General features: G+C 43.6%; 1 protein-coding gene across 1 annotated transcript in view; it reads right to left on the bottom strand.

The window, feature by feature from the left end:
- Positions 1-26,871, bottom strand: part of PLD1 (phospholipase D1) — a 327,109-nt gene that overhangs the window by 209,645 nt on the left and 90,593 nt on the right. Inside the window, exon 2 of the mRNA XM_077290541.1 lies at positions 18,930-19,010. The gene's annotated coding sequence lies outside the window, so the exon portion shown is untranslated. The remainder of the gene's footprint in view (positions 1-18,929; positions 19,011-26,871) is intronic.

Raw genomic sequence — 26,871 nt, 5'->3', positions numbered from 1 at the left:
CCAAAATAGTAATTAATTCAATACCATGTTGCAAAATAAAGTGCACTCAAATGAAAATTTTACTCCAGACTTGTGAATCCTTACATTACATACAGTGCGCGCTGAAAGGATTCTCTAATAGCGATGCCTGTGACAACAAGTAAGTAATATGCACACTACCAGTCACATTCCAACTAGGCATGTGCGGCCTCGCTCAATACCAGCGAGTTGAGTGAGGTCGGGCACATCTAGTTGGAATTTGGCCGGCAGTATGTATTTAGCATACTTGTGGTCTCTCAGAAAGCCAACCACTTTGCCTGAACTGTATGACGCTGCATTTTTTGCACAGCAAAAATACACAGCGTCAAAAATTCACCAAAATCTCATTGTTGGAAGGTGAGATAACATAATTTACTTAGCACACAGAATTGTGTTTCACCTTATACCTAGAATCTTAATATCTTAAAATCTAAAGTCTAGAGAATTTGCATGTCTGCAAACATGCAAATCCAGATAATCTCTCTGTTTTCTCCTTCTCTTTCTTGGCAAACAGGACTAATGCTGAAGGATTAACATTAAGTGCATTTTCAATACCGCATGCCACAATCTTACTGCTCTGTGCATTAATCTAAAATACAGTACGGCACATTGATAACAATCAGCACTGGCCAAAAAGGACGGAATCCAAATAAAGTGGAAATCAATTATAGGTATTAGAATATTATATAATAACATGCATATATTTATATACACAGATATATATGAACAGTTCTAAATATTTTCATAAACATAAATGAATACATATTCAATATATCCAAGGCTGGAACTGCACACAAACTGTCATAAACTTTGATAACAGTAAGTAACACAGCATGTGAATTGTGTGCGACCATGTTCCATTCTCTTCAGAGAGGAAGAGTACTTGAACTCTAGTCCCACGTTTTTGGGGGTGTTTTCACCTCATCAGTGCAAATCAGAAGATCTGATGTGATTAGGTGAGAGACCTCTGGCTATGGGTTTAAGAGGGAAAGTCTCTCCTGGTGGACAGTGCCAAGTTTGAGTAAGGAGACTTAAGGTACCGTTACACTAAGCGACGCTCCAGCGATACAGACAACGATCCGACCTAATCTAGATGGCTGTTAGGTCGCAACACAGCAACTCCAGAACGATGCAGGAGCGATCCAGTGACGTAACGGCGACTCACTTATCGTTCATTGCTGACATTGTTGCTTTTGCTGTCAAACATGAAGATACACGCCGATCTAGCGACCAAATAAAGTTCCAGACTTCTAGCTCCGACCAGCGATATAACAGCGGGATCCAGAACGCTGCTGCTTGTCAAACTCAACGAGATCGCTATCCAGGACGCTGCAACGTCATGGATCGTTGTCATTCTCGTTGGAAAGTTGTTTAGTGTGAAGGTACCTTTAGAAGCTCATTCTCTTCAATGCATGTGTGCACTTAAGCATTGCTCAAATTTCCCATAAACTCAGAAACTGATCCACCACCTGTATAGGAGGCACATGCTATTTGCTGCGTTTCAGAGTCAAACATACAGGTGCTTCTCATAAAATTAGAATATCATCAAAAAGTTAAATTTATTTCAGTTCTTCAATACAACAAGTGAAACTCATTATATAGAGTCATTACAGAGTGATCTATTTCAAGTTTATGTCTGTTAATGTTGATGATTATGGCTTACAGCCAATGAAAACCCAAAAGTCATTATCGCAGTGAATTAAAATAATTAACAAAACACCTGCAAAGGCTTCCTAAGCATTTAAAAATATCCCTTAGTCTGTTTCAGTAGGCTCCACAATCATGGGGAAGATTGCTGACTTGACAGATGTCCAGAAGGCAGTCATTGACACACTCCACAAGGAGGGTAAGCTACAAAAGGTCATTGCTAAATAAGCTGGCTGTTTACAAAGTGCTGTATCCAAGCATATTAATGGAAAGTTGCGTGGAAGAAAAAATGTGGTAGAAAAAGGTGCACAAGCAACCAGGATAACCGCAACCTTGAAAGGAAAGGATTGTTAAGAAAACGCCCTTCAAAAATTTGGGGGAGATTCACAAGGAGTGGACTGCTGCTGGAGTCATTAATTCAAGAGCCACCATACACAGAGGTATCCGGGACATGGGCTATAAGTGTCGCATTACTTGTGTCAAGCCACTCATGACCAATAGACAATGCCAGAAGCGTCTTACATGGGCCAAGGAGAAAAAGAACTGGATTGTTGCTCAGTGGTCCAAGGTGTTGTTTTCAGATGAACATAAATTTTGCATTTCATTTGGAAATCAAGGTCCCAGAGTCTAGAGGAAGAGTGGAGAGGCCACAATCCAAGCTGCTTGAGGTCTAGTGTGAAGTTTCCACAATCAGTGATGGTTTGGGGAGCCATGTCATCTGCTGGTGTAGCTCCACTGTGTTTTATCAAGACCAAAATCAGCGCAGCCATCTACCAGGAAATTTTAGAGCACTTCATGCTTCTCTCTGCCAACAAGCTTTTTGGAGATGGAAATTTAATTCTCCAGCAGGACTTGGCACCTGTCCACACTGCCAAAAGTACTAATACCTGGTTTAAAAACAACAGTATCACTGTGCTTGATTGGCCAGCAAACTCGCCTGACCTTGACCCCACAGAGAATCTATGTGGTATTGTCAAGAGCAGGGCCGGTTTTAGACAAAATGGTGCCCTGGGCAAAATTCAAAGTGGGGCCCCCCAATCCTGAAATATTCCACCAACACTGTTAGGCCCCCTTCACATGTCCATATAAAACACGTACGTGTTACACAGATATCAGTGTCACGAGTGTTTTCAATCAGGGTCATGTGTCATCCGTGTTTTTCTGCTATGGATACTGGAAATTAAATTACAACGCTTCTCACATACTTTCCATGTTAAACACAGATGGCACACATACGGCATGTTTACACGGACCCATTGACTTGTATCGGCCCTTGTCATCTGTGCTGCTGGGAAAACACGGACAGCACTGTAGGTTAAATAGGGCACACGTGGCATCCTCGAAAAACGCAATATACGGTTGTGTGAAGGGGGCCGTATAGTCACATAATAGAAAAGATTAGCAGAATTGCCATCCTTTTCTACATCCTATCTCACAAATGGCAGAATAAAAAGAGATTAAAAAAAAGTCCTACATGTCCCCCAACTACTCTGCTAAATCCCCTCTGTTCATGGTCAACTTTCCTCCCACCTCTCATCTAACTCTCTCCTTGACAACCTCCAATCTGGCTTCCGCCCCACCATTCCACCGAAACTGCTCTGACCAAAATTACCAATGACTTACTCACAGCTAAAGCTAACAGACAGTTCGCCATCCTCCTCCTTCTCGACCTGTCCTCTGCTTTCGACACAGTCGACCACTGCCTACTGCTACAGATTCTTCCCTCGGCATCAAAGGCCTTGCCCTGTCTTGGTTTGCCTCATACCTTTCCGACCGCACATTTAATAATAATAATAATAATAATAATAATAATCTTTATTTTTATATATAGCGCTAACATAGTACCCAGAGGAAACCCACGCAAACACGGAGAGAACATACAAACTCTTTGCAGATGTTGTCCTGGGTACATTTCCCACTCCCACACTACCTCCTCACCCCGCCCCCTCTCTGTTGGAGTCCCTCAAGGCTCTGTCCTAGGGCCTCTACTTTTTTCCATCTATACCCTTGGCCTAGGACAACCCAAAGTCCCATGGCTTCCAGTACCACCTATATGGGAACGACACTCAGATCTATCTCTCTGGCTCAGATTTTGCCTCTCTTCTGTCCAGAATCCCGGAGTGCTTGTCAGACATATCCTCCTTCTTCAACTCTCGCTGTCAAACTCAATGTAGACAAAACCGAACTCGTCAGCTTTCCCCCATCTCGCGTATCCCCCCTACCTGATCTATCTATTATGGTAAACGGTATAACTCGCTCTCCCACACCTGAAATCCGCTGCCTCAGGGTAACTCTCGATTCTGCCCTGTCCTTCAAACCGCACGTCCAAACTCTTGCCACCTCCTGTCGCCTCCAACTCAATAATATTGCCAGAATCCGTCCCTTCCTCAGCCCACAATCTACTAAAACTCTTGTGCATGCCCTCATCATCTCCCGCCTCGATTACTGCAACACCCTCCTCTGTGATATCCCCGTTAACTCCCTTGCACCACTCCAGTTTGTCCTCAACTCTGCTGCTCGGCTAATCCACCTCTCTCCTCGCTACTCCCCCGCTTCATCCCTCTGCAAATCCCTCCCTGGCTCCTAATTCCCCAATGAATCCAGTTCAAACTACTAACACTGATCTACAAAGCAATCCACAACCTGTCCCCTCCCTATATCTCTGAACTAATCTCCCACTATCTTCCCTCACGTAATCTTCGATCCTTCCAAGATCTCCTACTCCCCTCCACACTTATTTGTACCTCACACAACCGCCACCAAGATTTCTCCCGAATATCCTCCATCCTCTGGAATTCCACGCCTCAACACGTCCGATTATCCACCACCCTCGGATCCTTCAGACGGAACCTGAAAATCATCTCTTCAGGAAAGCCTACAGCCTGCAATAACCATTCTGCCGCCTCACCAACCACCCGAGCTGCTGCTGCATCACCAACCACCCGAGCTGCCGCGTCACCGCCAACCACCCGAGCTGCCGTGTCGCCACCCCCAGAGCTGCCGCCCACCAACCACCCGAGCTGCCGCCTTACCACCACCAGTGCTGCAGCACACCGACCTCCTGTCTCTTCCCCATTATCCCAAAGAATCTAAGTGCGCAAGGACTCCCTCTCCTCTCCCCTCTGTACCAGTTTGTCACTGTAAATTTGTTTACTGTTAACAATATCTATAACCCTGTATGTAACCCCTTTTCACATGTACAGCACCATGGAATTAATGGTGCTATATAAATAAATAATAATAATAATAATTGCTGCCTTGATTTGCTTTTTACAGAATTTATTTAATTTTCTGTATTTATTTAACGCCTCATCACTACCTACTTCCTTTAATTCTCTAACTGCTTTCTTTTTGTCACTTATTGCGCCCCTTACAGCTCTATTTAGCCATATTGGTTTACTCCTATTTCTACTATGTTTATTCCCATACGGTATATACTGTGCACAGGTGCTATCCAGGATGCTAATAAACGTCTCCCATTTTCTTTGTGTATTTTTATGTCTCAGGATATCGTCCCAGTTAATTGCACCAAGATCATCTCTCATCCTTTGGAAATTTGCCTTTCTGAAGTTTAGTGTCCTTGTAATCCCTCTACTACACATCTTATTAAAGGATACATGAAAACTTATTATTTTGTGATCACTATTCCCCAAGTGACCCCCAACCCTTATATTTGCTATGCGGTCTGGCCTGTTGGTTAATATTAGGTCTAGCAGTGCCCCCTTCTTGTTGGGTCCTGAACCAGTTGTGAAAGGTAGTTGTCTCTCATAGTTCTTAAAAACCTATTACCTTTGCTGAAACTGCAGGTTTCTGTTCCCTAAGCTATTTCAGGGTAGTTCAAGTCCCCCCATAATAATGACTTCTCCTTAAGCCACTGCTTCATCTATTGCTTTACGACGATATTCTCCGTTGCTTCCATTATTTTTGGAGACTTATAACAAACTCCTATCAGTAATTTATTATTTTTTCCCCCTCCCCTTATCTCCACCCACAGGGACTCTACATTCTCATTAGATTCACCTATATTGTCATGCAGGATGGGTTTTAAGGATGATTTTACATATAGACACACCCCACCCCCTCGCTTATCTGTACGGTCATTTCTGAACAGACTATAGCCCTGCAAGTTAACAGCCCAGTCATGGCTCTCATCCAGCCATGTTTCAGATATCCCCACCATGTCATAATTATGCTCCAACAACATTATTTCTTATTGCTCCATTTTGTTGGCGAGGCTTCTGGCATTAGTGTACATGCACTTTATGTATCTCTCTGTACCTCTATTCTTTCTTAAATTATTAACTGTTCTAACCCCACCCCCATCTTCCTTATTTGTGACCAGGTCTCTAACTGCACTATCTTCCCCTCCTATAAAATGAATAGCCTCCCCCAATCCCTAGTTTAAACACTCCTCCAACCTTCTAGCCATTTTCTCCCCCAGCACAGCGGCACCTTCCCCATTGAGGTGCAGCCTGTCCCTAGCAGAAGTCGGCCCAGTTCTGCAGGAACCCAAACCCCTCCTTCTTACACCAATTCTTGAGCCACTTATTAACCTCCCTAATCTCCCGTTGCCTCTCTTGCGTGGCACGTGGTACAGGCAGTATTTCGGAAAATACCACGTTGGAGGTCCTTGCTTTCAGCTTGCAGCCTAATTCCCTGAAATCAACTTTAAGGACCTTCCACCTACCTATAACTTTGTCATTTGTGCCAATGTGCACCATGACCGCTGGGTCCTCACCAGCCCCTCCCAGTAACCTGTCCACCCGATCAGCGATGTGTTGGACTCGAGCGCCAGGTAGGCAGCACACCGTTCAACGATCCCTGTCTTTGTGACAGATTGCCCTATCTATTCCCCTAATAATTGAATCCCACACTACCAGCACCTGCACTGCTCTCCTATTTCCCTCCTTACTGTAGCAGTCACACCTCCAGCTTTCAGAGGACATGCCTGGCTGCAGCAGTGCTACCCCTGTACTGGCACCCCCCTCATCTGCCAACTTAGCAAACTTATTGGGGTGTGCCAGATCAGGACTAGCCTCCCTGGCACTCTTCCCTCTACCCGGCCTTCTAAGTGTCACCCAGCTTGCTGCTTCACTGTCCTGCAGCTCCATCATACCATCTTCCCCCTCATCTATCCCATTGAGCATCTGCTCAGTGAGCAGAAGACTCCTTTCCATATAGTCTATGGATTTCAGTGTTGCCAGCTGCACATTAAGATCCAGTATCTGGGCTTCCAAATGCACAACATGCTCACATCTCTCACAGCAGTATGCACCCTCGACCGGCTGCTCAAGGACTGCATACATGTGGCAAGATGTACACTGGATGGCATTAACAATAGTGGAGCACATTTCCAAATGGGGATTGCATCAGACAAATGTTAAATAAAAAATAAATGCAAAGTATTAATAAAATACAGCTAGCAATTCAGTAATTCCTCCCTTGGAAACTCACTGAATGCAAAGTCACTGTATCACAAGTCACACTTACCGCCGTTCGCACTTACACTTCGGTCACACTTGCTAAGCTGAAAATTTAGAGAGATTTTTTTTCCCCTCAGCAGCAATCCACCTTGCTGTTCAATGCACTTCCAAAAAGGCAAACCGGTGTATAAAAGTGTCTCCTGGCAGGTGTCCATGTCTGGCCGGTGTACTGGGACAGCGCGGAATAGTATAGTAGACGGCACTATTCCATACAATAGTATGGCCCTGTTCACACTGCACTTCTGTAGTGCGTCCGGGACCTCTGCCTGAATTCCCCTAAAATAGGATTCACATAAATCCCCGACGGGGCCCCAGACTGCACTGACACAAGCAGAGGTTAATTTGAAATTAACTTGAGTTGAAAATAATTTGAGTTTTTTCTGAAATGGACTGATTTATTTTTTCTGGGTATGTGCACACGATCAGGAATTGGCAGCACTTTGGATGTAGCACATGTGCGCTGCGTCCAAAGCGCTGCTGGATATTGAATACAGGCAACTCCTGTGATCACTGAACCATGTGGAATCACCATGTCCAATTCCGCAAGAGAAATAGACATGCTGCAGTCTGGAGAGACGTGCCATATGTCCGTCCCTGCGGGTAATCTGCGGGTGTCTGTGGACACATAGTGGACATGGGATTTCTTGAAATCCCATCCACTGTGATGTAACATCTGGATGTTGCACAAGTACGCATCGTCCAACCAGCAGCGATTACTAATCGTGCGCACATACCCTCAGAGCCTGTTCGTGTTTTTTCGTCTAAAAGTGTCCACTTTTCTGTTTCTGTTGGAACAGATGGACACGTTCAGAAAAAAAAAAAAAAATCACATGTGGAATTCATTTGAATTCCATTCCCATCATTGCAATCTATGGTCCTATAGGGGATTCAGGCAGAACTTACCGGGCGCAGTAAAGACAGACAGTGTGAACAGGCCCTAATGCAAGACACAGACAAACTGCTGATCCTTATTATGGTGACACTACAATTACAGAACTATATATGCAGCACATATACACTATACATGTACACACAGTATATTTACTTTATAAATATAGAAACATCCACTATATACTGCATATAAAGTATACAGACACATATAGTGGCTACAAACACAAAGTATATACACAAAGTGTTTATATGCAGTATATACAGTATGCTCACATATACAGTTTATATATTAACACAGTATACTGCACACATGCAGTATACAAATATAATGTACACATACCATATACTGTATGTACATGCATAATATATATACACATACATACACACATGCACCACAGGTATACTCAATCATACTATATACACATACCGTATATACTCGAGTATAAGCCGAGATTTTCAGCCCATTTTTTTGGGCTGAAAGTTCACCCTCTCAGCTTATACTCGAGTCATACCCAGGGGTCGGCAGGGGAGGGGGGGGCTGTCTAATTATAATCACCTGCTCCTGGCGCGGTCCCTGCAGGTCCCTGGCTCCCCAGCTTCTTCCTGTACTGAGCGGTCACATGGTACCGCTCATTACAGTAATGAATATGCGGCTCCACCTCCCGAAACGAAGTCAGGTGAATATTGAAAGTGCCGGGGACCTAAGCGACGGACAGGTGAGTATGTGATTTTTTAAAATTTTTTTTATCGCAGCAACAGCAAATGGGGCAAGTGTCTGTATGGAGCATCTATGGGGCCATAACGTTTGTGCAGCACTATATGGGGCAAGTGTCTGTATGGGGCCACAATCAACGTTTGTGCAGGATTATATAGGGCAAGTGTCTGTATGGAGTATCTTATGGGGCCATAATCAACGTTTGTGCAGCATTATATGGGGCAAGTGTCTGTATGGAGTATCTTATGGGGCCATAATCAACGTTTGTGCAGCACTATATGGGGCAAATATCTTTATGGAGCATCTTATGGGGCCATAATTAACATTTGTGCAGCATTATATGGGGCAAATGTCTGTATGGAGTATCTTATGGGGCCATTATTAACCTTTATGCAGGATAATATGGGGCATAGTTTAATATGGAGCATCTTATGGGGCCATCATAAACTTTATGGAGCATTATATGGGGCTCCTGATTCAATATGGATATATAAAAAAACACTTAACCTACTGATGTCTCAATTAATTTTACTTTTATTGGTATCTATTTTTACTTTTGACATTTACCGGTAGCTGCTGCATTTCCCATCCTAGGCTTATACTCGAGTCAATAAGTTTTCCCAGTTTTTTGTAGCAAAATTAGGGGGGTCGGCTTATACTCAGGTCAGCTTATACTCGAGTATATACGGTATACAGACACACACACTGTATACTGCACATGTACACACACAGATGCACATATACAAGTATACTTACTAGGTACTGATGCTTCACCTATGCATTTACCAGGACAGTGGTTTAGGAGCAGCCATGATGAGGAGGAAGGGACCCAGACACACACAGGGCTGCATAATATATTTGAAAAAACTGACCGTCACATCCATACATAGACTAAGTGTGAACAGGTGCTGAACCTAGAGTAACCAACTCATATACAGTCAAGTAAAAAAGGCAGCACACTGCAGCGCTAAGACATGCAAACATGAAACATGAAAACTGAACTGCAATACTGCACTAGAAATATGGAAAATGAGAGCGTTTAGCGCATAAAAATGGCCAATTTTATGTGTACCTGATAGCCCCTTTACGGCATCTCTCGTATATCAGGTCCTACGCTTGCCTGTATATGAGTTGGTTACTCTAGGTTCAGCACCTGTTCACACTTAGTCTATGTATGGATGTGACGGTCAGTTTTTTCAAATATATTATTTAGCCTTCTGACTGAGCACTCCGCCTCCTAGCCCAGGTGTTTTAATCGCAGTAGGTCCAGTACCCCTCCACAGAGAGAGAGAATATGAGTCTAGGAAGAGGTTTTCACAGGTACCCATTCACATGGAGACGTTTATTCTCAGCGAGGTAGGCAAGCGTAGGACCTGATATACGAGAGATGCCGTAAAGGGGCTATCAGGTACACATAAAATTGGCCATTTTTATGCGCTAAACGCTCTCATTTTTCATATTTCTAGTGCAGTATTGCAGTTCAGTTTTCATGTTTCATGTTTGCATGTCTTAGCGCTGCAGTGTGCTGCCTTTTTTACTTGACACACAGGGCTGCAGACATCTTCCTGCCCCGGACTTCCGAAGTCTGACCTCTGCTGCTGTGCTGTGATCGGCCCACCCCCTCACTCTCAACTTCTAACCTGACACTGCAGGGAGAGAGTGAGGGGGGGTTGGAGGGGGTTTGGGAGAGACGCTCCAAGACTACAGAAGATGCACAGCATTATTCACTGTAAGTAATGCTGTATACCCTCTGTGCACTTCATAAAGGGGCTGCAGACACAGGGGAGCCCCCTTTGTGGGTGGGGGCCCTAGGCATCTGCCTTGTTTGCCTGCCCCAAATGCTGTCCCTGCTCAAGAGGAAGATGAGACACCAGACCCTATCAATGCAGATGAGCTGAAGGCTGCTATCAAAGCAAAATTGGCTTCCATAACACCTCAGCAGTGCCACAGGCTGATCGCATACATGCCACGCCGCATTGATGCAGTAATTGATGCAAAAGGAGCCCCGACCAAGTATTGACTGCATTTACTGAACATAGATTTCAGTAGGCCAACATTTTGGAATTTAAAATCATTCTTAAAGCTGGTGTTAAAAAATATTGTAATTTACTGAGATAATGACTTTTGGGTTTTCATTGGCTGTAAGCCATAATCATCAACATTAACCCCTTCACCCCCAAGGGTGGTTTGCACGTTAATGACCGGGCCAATTTTTACAATTCTGACCACTGTCCTTTTATGAGGTTATAACTCTGGAACGCTTCAACGGATCCCAGTGATTCTGACATTGTTTTCTCGTGACATATTGTACTTCATGATAGTGGTAAAAATTCTGTGATAGTACCTGCGTTTATTTGTGAAAAAAACGGAAATTTGGCTAAAATTTTGAAAATTTCGCAATTTTCCAACTTTGAATTTTTATGCAATCAAATCACAGAGATATGTCACACAAAATACTTAATAAGTAACATTTCCCACATGTCTACTTTACATCAGCACAATTTTGGAACCAAAATTTTTTTGTTAGGGAGTTATAAGGGTTAAAAGTTGACCAGCAATTTCTCATTTTTACAACACCATTTTTTTTTAGGGACCACATCTCATTTGAAGTCATTTTGAGGGGTCTATATGATAGAAAATACCCAAGTGTGACACCATTCTAAAAACTGCACCCCTCAAGGTGCTCAAAACCATATTCAAGAAGTTTATTAACCCTTCAGGTGCTTCACAGGAATTTTTGGAATGTTTAAATAAAAATGAACATTTAACTTTTTTTCACAAAAAATTTACTTCAGCTCCAATTTGTTTTATTTTACCAAGGGTAACAGGAGAAAATGGACCCCAAAAGTTGTTGTACAATTTGTCCTGAGTACGCCGATACCCCATATGTGGGGGTAAACCACTGTTTGGGCGCATGACAGAGCTCGGAAGCGAAGGAGCGCCATTTGACTTTTCAATGCAAAATTGACTGGAATTGAGATGGGACGCCATGTTGCGTTTGGGGAGCCCCTGATGTGCCTAAACATTGAAACCCCCCACAAGTGACACCATTTTGGAAAGTAGACCCCCTAAGGAACTTATCTAGAGGTGTGGTGAGCACTTTGACCCACCAAGTGCTTCACAGAAGTTTATAATGCAGAACCGTAAAAATAAAAAAATCATATTTTTTCACAAAAATTATCTTTTCACCCCCAATTTTTTATTTTCCCAAGGGTAAGAGAAGAAATAGGACCCCAAACGTTGTTGCACAATTTGTCCTGAGTATGCTGATACCCCATATGTGGGGGTAAACCACTGTTTGGGCGCATGGGAGACCTCGGAAGGGAAGGAGCGCTGTTTGACTTTTCAATGCAAAATTGACAGGAATTGAGATGGGACGCCATGTTGCGTTTGGAGAGCCACTGATGTGCCTAAACATTGAAACCCCCCACAAGTGACACCATTTTGGAAAGTAGACCCCCTAAGGAACTTATCTAGATGTGTTTTGAGCGCTTTGACCCACCAAGGGCTTCACAGAAGTTTATAATGCAGAGCCGTAAAAATAAAACAAAGATTTTTTCCCACAAAAATTATTTTTTTAGCCCCCAGTTTTGTATTTTCCCGAGGGTAGCAGGAGAAATTGGACCCCAAAATTTGTTGTCCAAGTTGTCCTGAGTGCGCTGATACCCCATATGTGGGGGGGAACCACCGTTTGGACGCATGGAAGGGCTCGGAAGGGAAGGAGCACCATTTGGAATGCAGACTTAGATGGAATGGTCTGCAGGCGTCACCTTGCGTTTGCAGAGCCCCTAATGTACCTAAACAGTAGAAACCCCCCACAAGTGACACCATGTTGGAAAGTAGACCCCCTAAGGAACTTATCTAGATGTGTGGTGAGCGCTTTGACCCACCAAGGGCTTCACAAAAGTTTATAATGCAGAGCCGTAAAAATAAAACAAAAATTTTTTCCCACCAAAATTATTTTTTAGCCCCCAGTTTTGCATTTTCCCGAGGGTAACAGGAGAAATTGGACCACAAAAGTTGTTGTCCAATTTGTCCTGAGTGCGCTGATACCCCATATGTGGGGGAAAACCACCGTTTGGACGCATGGAAGGGCTCGGAAGGGAAGGAGCGCCATTTGGAATGCAGACTTAGATGGAATGGTCTGCAGGCGTCACATTGTGTTTGCAGAGCCCCTAATGTACCTAAACAGTAGAAGCCCCGCACAAGTGACCCAATTTTGGAAACTAGACCCCCCAAGGAACTTATCTAGATGTGTTGTAAGAACTTTGAACCCCCAAGTGTTTCACTACAGTTTATAACGCAGAGCCGTGAAAATAAAAAATCTTTTTTTTTTCCCCACAAAAATTATTTTTTAGCCCCCAGTTTTGTATTTTCCCAGGGGTAACAGGAGAAATTGGACCCCAAAGGTTGTTGTCATATTTGTCCTGAGTACGCTGATACCCCATATGTTGGGGTAAACCCCTGTTTGGGCACACGGGAGAGCTCGGAAGGGAAGGAGCACTGTTTTACTTTTTCAACGCAGAATTGGCTGGAATTGAGATCGGACGCAATGTCGCGTTTGGAGAGCCCCTGATGTGCCGAAACAGTGGAAAACCCCCAATTATAACTGAAACCCTCATCCAAACACACCCCTAACCCTAATCCCAACAGTAACCCTAACCACACCTCTAACCCTGACACACCCCTAACCCTAATCCCAACCCTATTCCCAACCGTAAATGTAATCTAAACCCTAACCGTAACTTTAGCCCCAACCCTAACCCTAACTTTAGCCCCAACCCTAACTGTAGCCTTAACCCTAGCCCCAACCCTAGCCCTAACCCTAGCCCCAACCCTAGCCCTAACCCTAGCCCCAACCCTAACCCTAACCCTAGCCCTAACCCTAGACCTAGCCCTAACCTTAGCCCTAACCCTAGCCCTAACCCTAGCCCTAACCCTAGCCCCAACCCTAGCCCTAGCCCTAACCCTAGCCCTAACCCTAGACCTAGCCCTAACCCTAGCCCTAACCCTAGCCCCAACCCTAACCCTAGCCCTAGCCCTAATGGGAAAATGGAAATAAATACATTTTTTTAATTTTTCCCTAACTAAGGGGGTGATGATGGGGGGTTTGATTTACTTTTATAGCGAGTTTTTTAGCGGATTTTTATGATTGGCAGCCGTCACACACTGAAAGACGCTTTTTATTGCAAAAAATATTTTTTGCGTTACCACATTTTGAGAGCTATAAATTTTCCATATTTTGGTCCACAGAGTCATGTGAGGTCTTGTTTTTTGCGGGACGAGTTGACGTTTTTATTGGTAACATTTTTGGGCACGTCACATTTTTTGATCGCTTTTTATTCCGATTTTTGTGAGGCAGAATGACCAAAAACCAGCTATTCATGAATTTCTTTGGGGGAGGCGTTTATACCGTTCCGCGTTTGGTAAAATTGATAAAGCAGTTCTATTCGTCGGGTCAGTACGATTACAGCGATACCTCATTTATATTATTTTTTTATGTTTTGGCGCTTTTATACGATAAAAACTATTTTATGGAAAAAATAATTATTTTTGCATCACTTTATTCTCAGGACTATAACTTTTTTATTTTTTTGCTGATCATGCTGTATGGCAGCTCGTTATTTGCGGGACAAGATGACGCTTTCAGCGGTACCATGGTTATTTATATCTGTCTTTTTGATCGCGTGTTATTCCACTTTTTGTTCGGCGGTATGATAATAAAGCGTTGTTTTTTGCCTCGTTTTTTTTTTTTTCTTACGGTGTTTACTGAAGGGGTTAACTAGTGGGCCAGTTTTATAGGTCGGGTCGTTACGGACGCGGCGATACTAAATATGTGTACTTTTATTGTTTTTTTTTATTATTTAGATAAAGAAATGTATTTATGGGAATTTTTATTTTTTTTTTTCATTATTTTGGAATATTTTTTTTTATTTTTTTTTTACACATTTGGAAATTTTTTTTTTTACTTTTTTACTTTGCCCCAGGGGGGGACAATACAGATCGGTGATCTGCCAGTTTGCATAGCACTCTGACAGATCACCGATCTGAGAGAAGTGCAGGCTGCTTCACAGTGCCTGCTCTGAGCAGGCTTCTGTGAAGCCACCTCCCTCCCTGCAGGACCCGGATCCGCGGCCATCTTGGATCCGGGTCTGGAGCAGGCAGGGAGGGAGGTAAGACCCTCGCAGCAACGCGATCACATCGCGTTGCTGCGGGGGGCTCAGGGAAGTCCGCAGGGAGCCCCCTCCCTGCGCGATGCTTCCCTGCACCGCCGGCACATCGCGATCATGTTTGATCGCGGTGTGCCGGGGGTTAATGTGCCGGGAGCGGTCCGTGACCACTCCTGGCACATAGTGCCGGATGTCAGCTGCGATAGGCAGCTGACACCCGGCCGCGATCGGCCGCGCTCCCCCCGTGAGCGCCGCCGATCGCGCTGGACGTACTATCCCGTCCGTGGTCATGGGGGCCCACCCCACCTCGACGGGATAGTACGTCCGATGTCAGAAAGGGGTTAACAGAAATAAATACTTGAAATAGATCACTCTGTTTGTAATGACTCTATATAATACATGAGTTTCACTTTTTGTATTGAAAAACTGAAATAAATTAACTTTTTGAAAATATTCTAATTTTGTGAGAAGCACCTGTATCTGCCTGAAGTCATACAGCCAGTACCTGATACATGCTGATCATGGATCATCTGTCAGGTCCCCTTTAAAGCGCTGACTGCAATAAACCTAAAATAATTTATTATATGAATCACTTGAGGACAACTTTATGAATGTGATACTTTACAAAAGAAGGAAGAGATTAGATAAATTACATCTTATCATGAGTAAGACTTTTACCATATAAATACAACCTCTGATAAATACTTACCTATTTCCTATGCAATAATGGTCACTATAAGCTGTAACCTAGATATTTCACAATATAGATAAGGTACCTACAGTATAAAAAGACTTGTCTTTACTCCTGACATGACGGTCTTAATACATATTTGTATTCCAGAAAACAATTCTGGAGAACCATTTCCGAGAACTACAACCTGACGCTTCACCTAGGTGCTAAGGGTAAGGCCAGATTGAGTGTTTGAGTTACTTCCATGATGAACGCTTTAGATTTGCATCCATGTTTCATGGATCCCCGTTGACATGTATGACTGAATTAGATCCGCAATATCGGATCAGAATAGGACCTGCTTTGAGCCTAGCGGATCTCATATGCGGATCCATTATTTACATGGATATGTGAGTAGATCCATTCAATTCTATGAGCCATGTGCTGTCTGATGCATACGGTCATTTAACACAAATGTGTGCATGTAGCCATATAGTACCAGCAAGTTATGAAATCACAAGCACGTTTTATAAAAAAAAAAAAAAATCTGCAGCCTAAATTGCCAAGAACTGTGAATTTCAGTTCTGCAGCCTGTTAGTTTATACTCAGATGTCAGTTTAAAAGGGTATTCCCATCTCCCAAGATCCTATCCCAATATCTAGTAGGTGTAATAATAATAATATTAGCAAATACCTCCACTTAGAAATGTAGTATAGTTTTCCTATGCGTAGGCAATGCAGGACCTTAGGTATCCATGGTTACGACCACTGATATAGTGACAGCTAGCTAGCTAGTTGAGAGTGGTCGCAACCATAGATACCTAAGGTCCTGCAATACCTGTACATGGGGAAAGACATAGCGAAACAAAAAACTATACTACATTTCTAATTGGAGGTATCTGCTAATATTATTACACCCACTACATATCGGAATAGGAACTTCAAGATGGGACTACCCCTTTAAATGTCATCTTTACAATGTAAATTGTGAAAAGAGCTCCCTTCCCCACATCTTCACAATGATAGCCGCGGTTTTCCTGGGATTTACTGCTGCAGATATTAAAGTGGGAATTGGGAGGTTGGGCGTAAGCATGTTGTGTTGGAGCGTATTCTAGCAGTACCCGACTGTGCAGTGACATAAGTAGACAAGAGGAAGGGAACGGCCAGCCAGAGCTCTTACTACCTCTCACATTATATTCTATGAGGGGGCTACCCCAACCCCCGCTACATAAGTAAATCGTGGACTACCTTATATTATATACTCTCATATTAGCGTATTTTACCACACAATTGGTGGTCTTGTATTTATTTCTATGTAGCTACATAGTGGGCCCCAGGAATGATTTTCTCTGGGTGCTCCAGTCCGACGCTGGTCATCACTACTTAGTGATCAGAGTGCAGCATCAAATCACTATAAGTAGGGGTTACTTGACAACAGGTCAGGCAACAGAGCTTCGGTGGTGACTTCTTAAATTGGTGACAACAGGTTGGGCAGTGTGGCATTAGTAGTAGTGATATCAGACCCATACAAGCAGACCCTACTCACATTTACAACAATCGAAACGTATGCCAGCATTAAAATTGGTTTTCATGTCAAATGTGAACAGTTGCTCCTCCTAGTGTTAAAGTTGAAAAAAATCAAAACTTTTAAAATTATTTTTCAGATATGACACCATCAGCAAAAAGAGCCTGTTATTTCTGATAACACTCATAACCTGCAGATATAGGGTTAAACTGCTGGTTAATAGCGTTATGAAGGTGCTCAGCCTTTGTACTGAAAGTGCGGCACCCTGGAGAAACTTAACATTATTCTCCAGGAAGTCCCTGGCTGTCAGTCATACAGGCGTGCCAGGAGTAATTACCGTCACTGCGCAGTACAGGGTGAACAGCAGCTGTAAGCACTTTGACTAACAGCTCACTCACAAGTGCAGAGCTGGCTGTCAGTTAAATTGTTGGGGCATGCTTAGGCTTCTTTCACACTTGCGTCGGTACGGGTCCGTCGCTAAGCGACGGCGCGACGTACCGACGCACGTTGTGAAAATTTGACACAACGTGGGCAGCGGATGCAGTTTTTCAACGCATCCGCTGCCCATTGTAAAGTCCCGGGGAGGAGGGGGCGGAGCTCCGGCCACGCATGCGCTGTAGGAAATGGCGGACCCAACGTACGAAAAAACGTTCCCTTGAACGTTTTTTCGTGCCGACGGTCCGCCAAAACACGACGCATCCAGTGCACGACGGACGCGACATATGGCCATACGTCGCGATCCGTCGGCAATATAAGTCTATGGGCAAAAAACGCATCCTGCGGGCACATTTGCAGGATCCGTTTTTTCCCCAAAACGACGCATTGCTACGGATGCCAAACAACGCAAGTGTGAAAGAAACCTTACAGGCATCGGTCACTGTATAGTGAGTGGTGACTGAAGTCGTGTTGGTAGATCTGCATGGCTGAAAGCCGTTGGTTCTTGGGAGAAATACATTTCATTTTTTCCTGGGTAACGCATGTTTAGTATGGCGGCCAGACACAGGTTCCCTTTAAATAATTAAAAAATAAAAATGAAATCATTTTAACTTTTAATTTATTAAAGTATTTTAATTTTGTATCTTTTAATAAATTCCCTGTAAGGTAGTGATAGACAATAAATAAAAAGAGTTTTATGTTGAATGATCACTGAATGAATGATTGATTATCCGGTGAACGAATATTACTGCAATCCAGCTACAGTTGTTCAATCTCTCCATACATGTTCATTGACAGTGGGTGATAAACAACCTTTCCAAGAATATTCTTTCAAACAAAGATTTTTAATTTTTTGCTTAACAAAAGATCTTTAATCCTACTATGGTGCAAAATAATCAAACACGAAGAACCTCATATCAGATGATGACTGTCTGTGATCTTTCATCTGAAATGACTGTTGATTGCCAAATTTCACTTACGGTATTTGAAAATTATCGGATTCCATCAATTTTAGTCTAATGTGTGTGTGGGCACCTTTAACTGAAAAAATGAGAGATTAGGAAGTACCTAGTAAGCGCATGAGAAAAACGTAGTGTCCATCCATATCCAGCACCTCATCCCACCAGAAGATTTATTAACACAGATACATGCCTTCATAACCTCACAGGCATCAGACACGTAGGCCTCCTAGACACAGCAATATACCACCATCTGTCAGTCCAAAGTGCAACAGAAATATCTGTTGTTCTACTCCACATAAGGCCAACAGTAAATTATGATTATATACAACGATTTTCGGGATTAAATATATCTAATTGTGAACAGAGTGACCTGATAAGAATATTCAAATATGATTGCCAGGTAAGCAAACTTACCTTTACTGAGAAACAGAAGTCTTGTCTGAATGGAGCGACCTTTTTATTTGATGATCACAAGGGTTTTTTCACTGCATAAATCTAAAAATGCAAATGTCCAATAATTAGTAATGCTACCCAATAAATTGTCATCATGTTATAAAACTTAAAGCATTTAAACCAACTGTCTACATTGCAGATTTCACTAGATTGAGGTCTAGAATGTCACTAGATATTTCAATACACTAGAACTTTCTATATTTCAAAAAAACTCTAAAAAAAAATTAATTCATATTTGGCTGAAACTTTCTCCTACTTCTATTAGGCTCCTACTAACAAGATCTCCCACTAGTTTGATTGGCTTGAAGGCAATGGGAGACACAAACTTTTACTTGTGCAAGAACAGTATATTATTATTATTATTATTATTATTATTATTATTTATTTATATAGCAAGATTGATTTCATGGGCAGTACTTGAGAAGGGGTTACATACAAATTACAGATATCACTTGCAGTAAGCAAACTAAAAATGACAGACTGATACAGAGGGGAGAAGAACCTGCCCTTGCGGGCTTACATTCTACAGGATGGTTGGGACGGAGACAATAGGTTGGGGGTTGCAGCAGCTCTGGGGTTGGTGAAGCGGTAGCTCCGGTAGTGGTGAGGAGGCAGTGGGGTCAGTGAAGGCTGTAAGCTTTCCTGAAGAGGTGAGTTGGTAGGATCCGAATGTGGTTGGTAGTCGGACGTGTTGGGACAAAGAATTCCAGATTGGAGGATATTCGGGAGTAGTCTTGGAGATGGTTGGGTGAGGAGCGAATAAGTGTGGAGGAGAGAATTAGATCTTGGGAGGACCGGATATTGCGTGAGGGAAGATATCGGGAGATTAGTTCAGAGATATATGGAGGAGACAGGTAATGGATGGCTTTGTAGGTCAGTATTAGTAATTTGAACGGGATACGCTGAGGGAATAGGAGCCAGTGAAGAGATTTGCAGAGGGTGGAAGAGGAGGAGTAGCGAGGAGAAAGATGAATTAGTCGGGCAGCAGAGTTAAGGATGGACTGGAGAGGTGCAAGGGTGTTAGCAGGGAGGCCACAGAAAAGTATGTTGCAGTAGTCGAGGCGGGAGATGATGAGGGCATGCACAAGCATTTTAGTAGATTGATGGTTGAGGAAGGGACGGATTCTAGAGATATTTTTAAGCTGGAAGCGACAGGAGGTGGAAAGAGCTTGGATGTGTGGTTTGAAGGACAGGGCAGAGTCAAGGGTTACTCCAAGGCAGCGAGTGATGTCATTAATTGCGATAGATAGGTCAGGTAAGGAATATCTATGAGATGGAGGAAAGATGATAAGTTTAGATTTGTCCACATTGAGTTTGAGGAAGCGAGAGGAGAAGAAGGAGGATATGGCTGATAGACACACTGGGATTCTGGGCAGCAGAGAGGTGAAGTCTGGGCCAGAGAGGTAGATCTGAGTTTCATCAGCATAAAAGGTGGTACTGGAATCCATGGGACTTTATGTGTTGTCCCAGGCCAAGTGTATAGATTGAGAAGAGTAAGGGTCCTAGAACAGAGCCTTGGGGGACACCAACAGAGAGAGGGTGGGATGAGGAGGTAGTGTGGGAGTGGGAGACGCTGAATGTGCGGTTGGAAAGGTATGAGGATATCCAGGATAGGGCGAGGTCTTTGATGCCAAAGGAGGAGAGGATCTGTAGTAGGAGGCAGTGGTCAACTGTGTCAAAAGCAGAGGACAGGTCTTGAAGGAGGAGTATAGAGTATTGTCCGTTAGCTTTGGCTGTAAGTAGGTGAGTGATGGGGGCGGAAACCAGATTGTAGATTGTCAAAGAGCAAGTTAGATGAGAGGTGGGAGGAAAGTTCAGCGTAGAAGTGCTGCTCCAGGAGTTTGGAAGCGAATGAGAACAGCGATATTGGGTAATAGCTGGACATAGCAGTTGGATCGAGGGTTGGGTTTTTAAGGATAGGAGTGATTGTGGAATGTTTGAAAGCAGAAGGGAAGGTGCCAGAAGTTAGTGATAGGTTGAAGAGGTGGGTTAGGGATGGGATAAGTGTGGCGGTGAGGTTGGCGAGAAGGTGGGATGGGGTCGAGCACACAGGTGGTGAGGTGCGATTTGGAGAGGAGACAAGTAAGCTCCTCTTCAGTGATGTTGAATAGGGAGGTTATGTTGTTTGGGCATTGGTCTGGTATACAAAGGGGTTGTAGTTTTGGTCCTTTGCAGTCCAATACCTCATCATAATGCACCGTTCCACCTGCTTTGGTGGTGGCACTGGGCCTCTTACCTCTTGGGCTTCTGTGCCGCAACACAGGTTGCACCAATGGTATGTCAGCCACTGAAGGTCACCAGACGAAAGGCCTTATGGATATAGCAGAACTGTGTTCAGGGGGCTACATGGTGGTACATAAAGTCCTCAAGGTAGTATTCTCTCTGGATACAATGCTTTTTGATAAGAATATAACAATGGAGCAAGGATCTTTTTGCACCGCACAGAGTTCATGAATATCAAAACTTTTACACAATCTGAGTTATATTAAGACCCTGGTTTACATAGTATGGAGCCATAATTGTACCATGTGCTTGATTTCTATGGCTCACCCTCTATTACATGCCGTATAAAATGACAGCTTCAGAACATAACAGGTAATACTGCGCCCCACAGAGGCTTATAGTGACGAGACTGAATCTGAGAAGTGCTGAAGTTCAACAATCGTAGGCCCTGGCAGACAATGGCCATTCCTGCATAGTTAAAGTTGAACTTTGACTTAATTGCCAAGATTATAGGTGCGATTTCTCCTATATAAAAGACATGATAAACCTAAGGCGTGGCTCCTGACAAAACCAGCTTCCAGTTTCTCCACAAGAATGCTATAGTTAGTCAGTGCGGCAGACTAAGGCTCTTGTTTATGTGATCTGCCCTTAGTTTTGTGCTAAGAGTGGCAATATAGAAGATAGCTATGATAAATAAAACAAAGTGAATGGTAAGAAAAAGTACCCAAATATATTTTGGATATACAGAATATTGTAAGTAATAAGATTTTTTTTTTGATGCACCATGCAGGATTCAGATACATAGATGCCTTCAATGTGTCTTGAACATTTTCTTATTGAATAACTTTATTCTACTACACAAGGCCTCATCCAGTTTTTAACCCCTTCATGACCCAGCCTATTTTGGCCTTAATGACCAGGCCGTTTTTTGCAATTCTGACCAGTGTCCCTTTATGAGGTAATAACTCAGGAACGCTTCAACGGATCCTAGCGATTCTGAGATTGTTTTTTCGTGACATATTGGGCTTCATGATAGTGGTAAATTTAGGTCGATAATTTCTGAGTTTATTTGTGAAAAAAACGTAAATTTGGCGAAAATTTTGAAAATTTCGCAATTTTCACATTTTTTATTTTTATTCTGTTAAACCAGAGAGGTATGTGACACAAAACAGTTAATAAATAACATTTCTCACATGTCTACTTTACATCAGCACAATTTTGGAAACAAATTTTTTTTTTGCTAGGAAGTTATAAGGGTTAAAATTTGACCAGTGATTTCTCATTTTTACAACAAAATTTACAAAACCATTTTTTTTAGGGACCACCTCACATTTGAAGTCAGTTTGAGGGTTCTATATGGCTGAAAATACCCCAAAGTGACACCATTCTAAAAACTGCACCCCTCAAGGTGCTCAAAACCACATTCAAGAAGTTTATTAACCCTTCAGGTGTTTCACAGCAGCAGAAGCAACATGGAAGGAAAAAATGAACATTTAACTTTTTAGTCACAAAAATGATATTTTAGCAACAATTTTTTTATTTTCCCAAGGGTAAAAGGAAAAACTGGACCACGAACGATGTTGTCCAATTTGTCCTGAGTACGCTGATACCTCATATGTGGGGGTAAACCACTGTTTGGGCATACGGCAGGGCTTGGAAGGAAAGGAGCGCCATTTGACTTTTTGAATGAAAAATTGGCTCCAATCTTTAGCGGACACCATGTCGCGTTTGGAGAGCCCCCGTGTGCCTAAACATTGGAGCTCCCCCACAAGTGACCCCATTTTGGAAACTAGACCCCCCAAGGAACTTATCTAGAAGCATAGTGAGCACTTTAAACCCCCAGGTGCTTCACAAATTGATCCGTAAAAATGAAACAGTACTTTTTTTTCACAAAAAAATTATTTTAGCCTCAATTTTTTCATTTTCACATGGGCAACAGGATAAAATGGATCCTAAAATTTGTTGGACAATTTCTCCTGAGTACACTGATACCTCACATGTGGGGGTAAACCACTGTTTGGGCACATGGTAAGGCTCGGAAGGGAAGGAGCGCCATTTGACTTTTTGAATGAAAAATGATCTCCATCGCTAGCAGAGACCATGTCACGTTTGGAGAGCCCCCGTGTGCCTAAACATTGGAGCGCTCCCACAAGTGACCCCATTTTGGAAAGTAGACCCCCCAAGGAACTTATCTAGAAGCATAGTGAGCACTTTAAACTCTCAGGTGCTTCACAAATTGATCCGTAAAAATGAAAAAGTACTTTTTTTTCACACAAAATTTCTTTTAGCCTCAATTTTCACATGGGCAACAGGATAAAATGGATCCTAAAATTTGTTGGGCAATTTCTGCTGAGTATGTTGATACCTCATATGTGGGGGTAAACCACTGTTTGGGTGCACGGCAAGGCTCGGAAGGGGAGGCGTGCCATTTGACTTTTTGAATGGAAAATTAGCTCCAATCGTTAGCGAACACCATGTCGCGTTTGGAGAGCCCCTGTGTGCCTAAACATTGGAGCTCCCCTACACGTGACCCCATTTTGGAAACTAGACCCCCCAAGGAACTTATCTAGATGCATAGTGAGCACTTATAACCCCCAGATGCTTCACAGAAGTTTATAACGCAGAGCCGTGAAAATAAAAAATAATTTTTCTTTCCTCAAAAATGATTTTTAGCCCAGGATTTTTTAATTTTCCAAGGGTAATAGGAGAAATTGGACCCCAAATGTTGTTGTCCAGTTTGTCCTGAGTACGATGATACCCCATATGTGGGGGTAAACCACTGTTTGGGCACACGGCAGGGCTCGGAAGGGAAGGCACGCCATTTGGCTTTTTGAATGGAAAATTAGCTCCAATCATTAGCGGACACCATGTCACGTTTGGAGAGCCCCTGTGTGCCTAAACATTGGAGCTCCCTAACAAGTGACCCCATTTTGGAAACTAGACCTCCCAAGGAACTAATCTAGATGTGCGGTGAGCACTTTGAACCCCCAAGTGCTTCGCAGAAGTTTATAACGCAGAGCCGTAAAAATAATAAATGTGTTTCCTTTCCTCAAAAATATTCTTTTAGCCCAGAATTTTTTATTTTTGCAAGGGTAACAGGAGAAATTGGACCCCAAAAGTTGTTGTCCAGTTTCTCCTGAGTACGCTGATACCCCATATGTGGGGGTAAACCACTGTTTGGGCACATGCCGGGGCTCGGAAGGGAAGTAGTGACATTTTGGAATGCAGACTTTGATGGAATGCTCTGCGGGCGTCACGTTGCATTTGCAGAGCCCCTGATGTGCCTAAACAGTAGGAACTCCCCACAAGTGACTCCATTTTGGAAACTAGACCCCCCAAGGAACTTATCTAGATGTGTGGTGAGCACTTTGAACCCCCAAGTGCTTCACAGAAGTTTATAACGCAGAGCCGTGAAAATAATAAATGTGTTTCCTTTCCTCAAATATTTTTTTAAAACCAAAATTTTTTATTTTTGCAAGGGTAACAGGAGAAATTGGACCCCAAAAGTTGTTGTCCAGTTTCTCCTGAGTACGCTGATACCCCATATGTGGGGGTAAACCACTGTTTGGGCACATGCCGGGGCTCGGAAGGGAAGTAGTGACATTTTGGAATGCAGACTTTGATGGAATGCTCTGCGGGCGTCACGTTGCATTTGCAGAGCCCCTGATGTGCCTAAACAGTAGAAACACCCCACAAGTGACTCCATTTTGGAAACTAGACCCCCCAAGGAACTTATCTAGATGTGTGATGAGCACATTCAACCCCCAAGTGCTTCACAGAAGTTTACAACGCAGAGCCGTGAAAATAAAAAATCATTTTTCTTTCCTCAAAAAAGATGTTTTAGCAAGCAATTTTTTATTTTCACAAGGGTAACAGGAGAAATTGGGCCCCAATGTTTGTTGCCCAGTTTGTTGTGAGTATAGTGATACCCCATATGTGGGGGTAAACCACTGTTTGGGCGCATGTCAGGGCTCGGAAGGGAAGTAGTGACATTTGAAATGCAGACTTTGATGGAATGGTCTGCGGGCGTCACGTTGCATTTGCAGAGCCCCTGATGTGCCTAAACAGTAGAAACACCCCACAAGTGACCCCATTTTGGAAACTAGACCCCCCAAGGAACTTATCTAGATGTGTGATGAGCACGTTCAACCCCCAAGTGCTTCACAGAAGTTTACAACGCAGAGCCGTGAAAATAAAAAATCATTCTTCTTTCCTCAAAAATTATGTCTTAGCAAGTAATTTTTTATTTTTGCAAGGGTAACAGGAGAAATTGGACCCCAACAGTTGTTGCCCAGTTTGTCCTGAGTACGCTGGTACCCCAAATGTGGGGGTAAACCACTGTTTGGGCACACGTCGGGGCTTGGAAGGGAGGGAGCACCATTTGACTTTTTGAATGCAAGATTGGCTGGAATCAATGGTGGCGCCATGTTGCGTTTGGAGACCCCTGATGTGCCTAAACAGTGGAAACCCCTCATTTCTAACTTCAACACTAACCCCAACACACCCCTAACCCTAATCCCAACTGTAGCCATAACCCTAATCCCAACCCTAACCCCAACCCTAACCCCAACACACCCGTAACCCTAATTCCAACCCTAGCCCTAATTCTAACCCTAACCCTAAGGGTATGTGCCCACGTAGCGGATTCGTGTGAGATTTTTCCGCACGACTTTTGAAAAATCTGCAAGTAAAAGGCTCTGCGTTTTACCTGCGGATTTACAGCAGATTTCCAGTGTTTTTTTGTGCGGATTTCACCTGCGGATTCCTATTGAGGAACAGGTGTAAAACGCTGCGGAATCCGCACAAAGAATTGACATGCTGTGGAAAATACAACGCAGCGTTTCTGCACGGAATTTTCCGCATTATGGGCACAGCGGATTTGGTTTTCCATAGGTGTACACGGTACTGTAAACCTGATGGAAAACTGCTACGAATTCGCAGCGGCCAATCCGCTGCGGATCCGCGGCCAATCCGCTGCGGATCCGCGGCCGATCCGCTGCGGATCCGCGGCCGATCCGCTGCGGATCCGCGGCCGATCCGCTGCGGATCCGCTGCCAAATCCGCACATGCCATAACCCTACCCGTAACCCTAACCCTAGTTCTAACCCTAACCCTAGTTCTAACCCTAACCCTAGTGGAAAAAAAATATATATATATTTTCTTTATTTTATTATTGTCCCTATCTATGGGGGTGATAAGGGGGGGGGGGGTTATTTATTATTTTTTTTATTTTGATCGCTGTGGTAGAACCTACCACAGCGATCAAAATGTACCTGTAAGGAATCTGCCGGCCGGCGGGCGTACTGAGCATGCGCCCGCCATTTTGGAAGATGGCGGCGCCCAGCGAGGAGACGGCCGGACACCGGGAGGATCGGTAAGTATGAAGGGGTGGTGGGGGGGTGGATCTGAGCACAGGGGGGGTGATCGGAGGACGGGGGGAGCGGACAGCAGGACGGGGGAGCAGGCAGGAGCACGGGGCAGCGGAGCACAGGACGGAGGGGACCGGACCACGCACCGGAGCACTGGGGGGGCGATCGGTGGGGTGGGGGGTGGTCACTTCAGGTTTTCCAGCCATGGCCGATGATATTGCAGCATCGGCCATGGCTGGATTGTAATATTTCACCTGTTTTTTAGGTGAAATATTACAAATCGCTCTGATTGGCAGTTTCACTTTCAACAG

This window comes from Ranitomeya variabilis, chromosome 2, assembly GCF_051348905.1.
Source record: "Ranitomeya variabilis isolate aRanVar5 chromosome 2, aRanVar5.hap1, whole genome shotgun sequence".
NCBI classification, from domain to species: Eukaryota; Metazoa; Chordata; class Amphibia; order Anura; family Dendrobatidae; genus Ranitomeya; species Ranitomeya variabilis.
This window is presented reverse-complemented; position numbering and strand designations above follow the sequence as displayed.